This window comes from Bombina bombina, chromosome 2 (assembly GCF_027579735.1).
Source record: "Bombina bombina isolate aBomBom1 chromosome 2, aBomBom1.pri, whole genome shotgun sequence".
Lineage (NCBI taxonomy): Eukaryota > Metazoa > Chordata > Amphibia > Anura > Bombinatoridae > Bombina > Bombina bombina.
In genome coordinates, this window is record NC_069500.1 from 1,217,880,637 (window position 1) to 1,217,888,513 (window position 7,877).

Consider the following 7,877-nt stretch of genomic DNA (forward strand, 5'->3'; position numbering starts at 1 on the left):
CTGTATATATATATATATATATATATATATATGTATGTATATATATATATATATATATATATATATATATATATATATATATAGAGAGAGAGAGAGAGAGAGAGAGAGAGAGAGATATATATATATATATATTCCACAAGGAAAAAGCATTCTCTGGTTTTACCAAATGTAATACTTTACTGTATTAACGTTTTTGGGGTAAACACCGTCCTCAGACACGTTTACCCCAAAAACGTTAATACAGTAAAGTAATACATTTGTTGAAACCGGAGAGCATGGGCGTCTGCAGATTTTTTTTAAAAAATCTCAAGCTCAAAAAATTTTTTTGAGCTGTAATAAATAATGAAAAAATATTTTATTTACAACATACACACATCACATAGAAAGTCTACCACTCTCTTGCAAGCACACAGCTAGATTAAAAGCAAAATAGAAGAGTTAGTTACAATCAAATGGTGATATCCCAGGACCATGTGAGTCTCTTCCTTCCTGGGTCCCTAACTGCAATATATTTAAAGGGACCCTGAACCCAAATTTTTTCTTTCGTGATTCAGATACAGCATGCAATTTTAAGCAACTTTCTAATTTACTCCTATTATGAATTTTTCTTCGTTCTCTTGCTTTATTTATTTGAAAAAGAAGACATATAAGCTATTTTTTAAATTCAGAAACATGGAAAGCACTTGTTTATTGGTGGGTGAATTTGTCCACCAATCAGCAAGAACAACCCAGTTTGTTTACCAAAAATGGGCCGGCATCTAAACTTTCATTCTTGCATTTCAAATAAAGATACAAAGAGAATGAAGAAAATTTGATAATAGGAGTGAATTAGTAAGTTGCTTAAAATTGCATGCCCTATCTTAATCGCGAAAGAAAAAATTTGGGTTCAGTGTCCCTTTAACTAAGATCAGCTCCTAGTTAAAACATAAGCTGAAAGTATCAATCTTTATCACAAATAAGTGTATAAAGTTTTGGAATGTAGCTAATATATAGCACCAACTCAAGAATTTAAATAATGAGTAGAAAGCTCTAATTTAGCACTTGATGTGATTTGATACTATAGAAGTGTATTTACCTCTATAAAAGATTATTAGAGAAAATGGAAGGCCTTATTAATTTTATATGAATATATATAGGTGGACACTTTAGTTTGTGCACAGATTTATACAGGTAGTCCTTTGATTATGTACAGATACATATATGCAGTCCTGAGGTTATGCAAAGTTATATACAGGCATTCTTTTGATTATGCACTGTTAAATATAGGGAGTCATTAGTTTATGAGAAGTTATATACAAACAGTCCTTAGGTTTTGCACAGTTAATTATAGGCAGTCCTTAGGTTATGCAAAGTTATATATAGGCAGGCCTTAGATTATGCAAAGTTATATACAGGTAGTCCTTAGGTTATGCACAGTTAATTGAAGGCAGTCCTTATGTTATGCAAAGTTATATACAGGCAATCTGTAAATTGTAGACCAGCAGAGATTAAGAAACAGTATCAAGGAGAGAGGAGCTGAATCTGAACAGCGTGTGAGTCGAGAGGCAGCGTGTGGCAAACAACATATGGTGGCGTCACTTGTTATATGTATATTAGAGGAGAGAGTATTCACAAACAGAATACTAGACTGAAAGTTCATATAAAACGTATAAAGACTTGTGGAATACTTGCAGTCCAGAGACCAGCTGAAGACAATGGCTGGAAGCAGGAGTCAGACATGTGTGGCTGTGGCGTCTGACATTCTGGAAACAAATACCGGTTAGCTGATTAGATGAGCGAGTAAGAAGAGACAACAAGATCCACAACTATTGAGAAGTGAACAGCTTACTGCTTCCAATAAATCAAGCAATGTGGAGAGTTTGAAGCTGGTTTAAATAAGGCAGTTGGAAAGGGAGGTACTTGGAATTAAAGATACAGCAATGTGATATGACACTTACATAAAGCCACACAATGCAGCCTGGCTTCAAGCAAACAGACTGAACTACAAACAAGGGTCTCCCAGGCCTTTTGAAATTTACCTAAACACATGAAAATACAGAAATGGCCTGCACTTTTAAATCGGACTGGGTGCGCATCCTATGCCACTGCAAAACTCACAGCCCTGGGTACTCATCAGCATTCTCAGACAGCTGCACAGCTCCCAGCAACTTGGGCAGTTAACCCCAGACCAGCTTTGGTGCAAAGTCCATAGAAAAAAATGACAAAACAAAAATGTTAACACAACACATACAAAGTCTGGCACTCTCTTGCAAGCACACAGCTAGAAGAGTAAGGATTATTTTTAAAACAAAATAGAATAGTACGTTTTAATCTAGATGTGTAATTGCAAAAGGGTGCTTGACTTTCCACTTGGAGAAAAATTTCAGCCCCCCACCCCTCCCCTGGACGCCCATGCCAGAGAGTGTCTTTTCCTTGTGGATTATTGTGCATTTAAAGCGCAGCCCTGAGAATGTTTTGTTGAGCGAGTGCTGGGTCTTCAATGAACTTTCCTATATGACTGACTGACCGATCAACGCCCAGCTCAAACCATGTAACCTAGGAATGTGAAATTTGGAAGTTATGTTGTTTTTATGATGTAGGCACCCACTAAGGAAGGAATTTTGGAAATTACGTCCCTAAGAGGGTGAAAAAGGGGTGTGATTTTTTTTTTATGAGTATACCTATATCTCAAAAAACGATGATGTTACAGACATGAAAATTGGTAATTAGATTCTCCTTGAAAAATAAAGAAACACCTGTTTACCATTTCCCCAAAATCCACTTAAGGGGGGTAAATAGAGGGGGGGGGCTGATTTATGAGAATACCTATATCTCAAAAACCGACAATGTTACAGACGTGAAAATTTGTATTTAGATTCTCCTTGAAAAATTAAGAAACACCTGTTTTACCATTTCCCCAAAATCCACTTAAGGGGGGTCAAAAAAGGGGGGCGTGTCCAAGGCACGGCCATGTTCAGACGCTAATAACTGTAGCTCTTATGGAATGCTAAATAATCTATAGACCATCGCACAACCACTCAGCCATCCTTTAATAATATACTAACTATTCAACTAGAGGGACAACCTGGAGTCGGATAATACCACTATCTTTACGATTTGACTGCTAGAAGATCCCAACCAACCAGGATTGCACCCAAAGGTCTGAATCACCTCGCTAACACAGCCCCACCCCCCCCAGTCTTACATCTGGCCGGGTGAATTTATCTCCACGTTGCAGCATAATGGAGGAGCCCTACCTACGCATACTTAAGCTATTGGAGGAGCGTGAAAGCAAGGTGGAGGGGAGCTTCATTGATCTCAGGTCGACTATTAGATCTGCATGTGCTCAAGATGGCGCCCGGCAACCGGTAAGCTGCAGCACTGGCATTTTGGAGCAGACAGGGAGCCTGTTTTCTGCAAGGTATTCTTCAGCATTGAAGGAGGATAGCTTTGGCGGAGCTCTGAAATATCCCACAAGTATCAGCACAGCCCGCAGAAGAGAGGGCCATCGTGCTACCAGCCTAATACCCTACACTGAAGCCAGGGTGAAGAAGAATTGGGTGAATGCCGTTGCAGATCGGCGAAGTTTGCAGTCCTGGACTCCTCCCAGCTCGTACCCCCGAGCAGTAAAAAATCTAGATCTTCTACATCTGGGCCTGAGTCGGGGAGGTGCGGCCGACTCCCGCTGGTGGGCTCTGGAGTTTACTTCCCATGCAGTTGGGGGGTATGTGAATTGGGGGATAACAGTTTCGCTACTGAACTTACTTTTCCATATAAACTGGGTATTACTTTTTAAAACGCTGAATCAGTAGCTGGACTTTTACATTTGTGTGAACTGTGCAACTCACTTAAAGGTACAGCCACCCACTGTCGCATCCAGATTACCTTTAGATCTGGTGTGGGTTAAAGAAACTCTGTTACTTATTGTGAAGGGCCTCTCCCCATACTCCTGAACTTGAGCTGCTGTACATATTTCAGACCTTCCCTACTGTTTACCAATACAGTGGGGCAAAAAAGTATTTAGTCAGCCACCAATTGTGCAAGTTCTCCCACTTAAGAAGATGAGAGAGGCCTGTAATTTTCATCATAGGTATACCTGAACTATGAGAGACAAAATGTGGAAACAAATCCAGGCAATCACATTGTCTGATTTGGAAAGAATTTATTTGCATATTATGGTGGAAAATAAGTATTTGGTCAATATAAAAAGTTCATCTCAATACTTTGTTATATATCCTTTGTTGGCAATGACAGAGGTCAAACGTTTTCTGTAAGTCTTCACAAGGTTGTCACACACTTTTGCTGGTATGTTGGCCCATTCCTGCATGGAGATCTCCTCTAGAGCAGTGATGTTTTGGGGCTGTCGCTAGGCAACACAGACTTTCAACTCCCTCCAAAGGTTTTCTATGGGGTTGAGATCTGGAGACTGGCTAGGCCACTCCAGGACCTTGAAATGCTTCTTACGAAGCCACTCCTTCGTTGCCCGGGCGGTGTGTTTGGGATCATTGTCATGCTGAAAGACCCAGCCACATTTCATCTTCAATGCCCTTGCTGATGGAAGGAGGTTTGCACTCAAAATCTCACGATACATGGCCCCATTCATTCTTTTATGTACACAGATCAGTCGTCCTGTTCCCTTTGCAGAGAAACAGCCCCAAAGCATGATGTTGCCACCCCCATGCTTCACAGTAGATATGGTGTTCTTTGGTTGCAACTTAGAATTCTCTCTCCTCCAAACATGACGAGTTGTGTTTCTATCAAACAGTTCTACTTTGGTTTCATCTGACCATATGACATTCTCCCAATCTGCTTCTGGATCATCCAAATGCTCTCTAGCATACTTCAGACGGGCCCGGACATGTACTGGCTTAAGCAAGGGGACACGTCTGGCACTGCAGGATCTGAGTCCCTGGCGGTGTAGTGTGTTACTGATGGTAGCCTTTGTTATGTTGGTCCCAACTCTATGCAGGTCATTCACTAGGTCCCCCCGTGTGGTTCTGGGATGTTTGCTCACCGTTCTTATGATCATTTTGACCCCATGAGGTGAGATCTTGCGTGGAGCCCCAGATCGAGGGAGATTATCAGTGGTCTTGTATGTCTTCCATTTTCTAATTATTGCTCCCACAGTTGATTTCTTCACACCAAGCTGCTTGTCTATTGCAGATTCAGTCTTCCCAGCCTGGTGCAGGTCTACAATTTTGTTTCTGGTGTCCTTCGACAGCTCTTTGGTCTTCACCATAGTGGAGTTTGGAGTGTGACTGTTTGAGGTTGTGGACAGGTGTTTTTTATACTGATAACAAGTTCAAACAGGTGCCATTAATACAGGTAATGAGTGGAGGACAGAGGAGCCTCTTAAAGAAGAAGATACAGGTCTGTGAGAGCCAGAAATCTTGCTTGTTTGTAGGTGACCAAATACCCATAATATGTAAATAATTTTTTTCCAAATCAGACAATGTGATTGTCTGGATTTGTTTCCACATTTTGTCTCTCATATTTCAGGTATACCTATGATGAAAATTACAGGCCTCTCTCATCTTCTTAAGTGGGAGAACTTGCACAATATAACAATTGTTATTGTGATGATAGCAGGATGTGATGTCACTAGCATGTGGGCGGGGCTTAGGTCCGGTGTCTGTGTCGCAGTTAGTTTAGTACAATCAACCTGTCTGGATGTGTATTGCTATGCTCTGTAATAAAATAGAGTTGTACCATTATTGCTGTGTCCTGCATATGTCCTGCATCTCATGACATGGTGTCAGAAGTTCTGGACTACGCTTCTGTTTCTGATGATGACGATGTCAAAGTTTACCCCACCTGAGCCTTTTGACTTTTCTCAGCCTGCAGCTTGGCCCACATGGCGTCAGCGGTTTCAGCGCTTCAGGATTGCATCCAAACTGAACAAGGAGAGTGGTGAAGTACAAGTTAATTCTCTTTTATATTCTATGGGGAAAGATGTAGAGCCAGTGTTCAATGCTTTTACTTTCCAAGAAGGGGACGAAGTTAACTTTGATATAGTTATGGATAAACTCAGTGCCCACTTTGTGCCCAAAAGAAATGTGATTCATGAGAGAGCTTGTTTTCACAAACGTAATCAGCGTGTGGGAGAATCTGTGGAGTCATTTGTGCGCAGCCTGTATGAATTAGCTGAATTCTGTGAGTTTGGTGTTGCTAAAGAAGAGCAAATCAGAGACAGAATAGTTATTGGAATTGCAGATGCTGAAGTCTCCCTGAAGCTGCAGTTAGAGCCTGATTTAACGTTAGACGGGGCTATTAGGATGGCCCGCCAGAGTGAACTGGTGAAAAAGCAAAGTGCTGATCTGAGGTCTGAGAGTATTGTGGATGAAGTGCAACAGTCTAGGAAAATTACTAGTGAAAGGCACAGTGTGAGCAGTAGATCTAAAGTACTGGAAAGGCCTAGAAGTGGATGGGCGCAACATGGCCGATGCACACGGTGCTACCGGGCTCATGATCAGAGTGCTATATGCCCGGCCAGAGATAAAAGATGCAGAAAATGTAACAGAATAGGCCATTTTGAAGTGGTGTGTAAAACTGAATACATTAAGGAGATGCAGGTGGACAGTGACCAGGAGGGTCAGGAAGTGTCTTTTGTGGGGTCTGTTGTGGAACGGACAAGCTCAGAGGAAGATTGGAAAGTTACCTTTACTGTAATGGGAGCCAATGTTGATTTTAAGATTGACACAGGAGCTGATATCACTGTAATGTCTTTTGCTGAATTTATGAAACTGCCTCGACAGCCCCAGCTGGCGAAGGTTACTACAAATGTTCATAGTCCTGGTGGCCGCATTGATTGTGTGGGGAAATTTCTTGCCAGCTGTGAGTACAAACAAAGGAAGTTCACCATGTGGGTGCATGTGATCCGAGGTCAGTGTGTTAACAGTTTATTGAGCAGAAAAGCAGCCTGTGACTTGGGCCTCGTGGCCAGAGTGAATGAGATCTCTGAAGATATGTTTGGCGAGTTGGGCCTACTGAGCTGCAAACCTGTCCGTATAGCACTTAAAAGTGACGCAGTCCCGTACAGTATTTCTACTCCTCGTAGAATTCCGTTCCCGCTCATGCCTCAAGTGGAGAAAGAGCTCATGTGCATGAAGTCTATGGGGGTTATTGAAGAGGTTGTTGAAGCAACTGATTGGTGTGCCCCCATTGTTCCAGTTGCAAAGAAAAATGGAAAGGTGCGCATCTGTGTGGACCTGAAAAGGTTGAATGAGGCAGTGAAGAGGGAGAGATTTGTGCTGCCGACACTGGAAGATATAGCCCCGAAGTTGGCTGGGGCGAAGTTCTTTTCCACATTAGACGCTTCTAGCGGCTTTTGGCAGATCCCCCTGGATCCAAAGTGCCGCAAACTGACTACCTTTATCACTCCGGTAGGTCGGTTCTGTTTCTGCAGACTTCCCTTTGGGATATCCTCCGCTCCTGAGATCTTTCAGAGGGAAATGAGTTCTCTCCTGAGTGGCCACGTGGGCACAGCAGTCGTCATGGACGACATTCTAGTGTATGGGTCTACAGTGGAGGAGCATGATCAGCGTTTGAGTTGTGTGCTGCAGGCTATCAAAGAGTCTGGGCTGAAGCTGAATAAAGAAAAATGTCATTTTAGGAAAACTGAATTATGCTACTTTGGGCATATCATCAACGGGGATGGCATCAAGCCGGACCCCGAGAAAATTCGGGCTATCGAACAGATGAAAAGCCCTTCTGATGTACATGAGCTGAGACAGATATTGGGCCTTGTAAATTACGTGGGCAAGTTTCTTCCAGATTTATCTACAGTTTTGCACCCTATCACAGAGTTGCTTAAGAAAGATGTTGCCTGGGTCTGGGGACCCTCACAAGAGAAAGCGTTCCTGCATGCTAAGTCCCTGCTGGGGTCTGCCCCAGTGCTG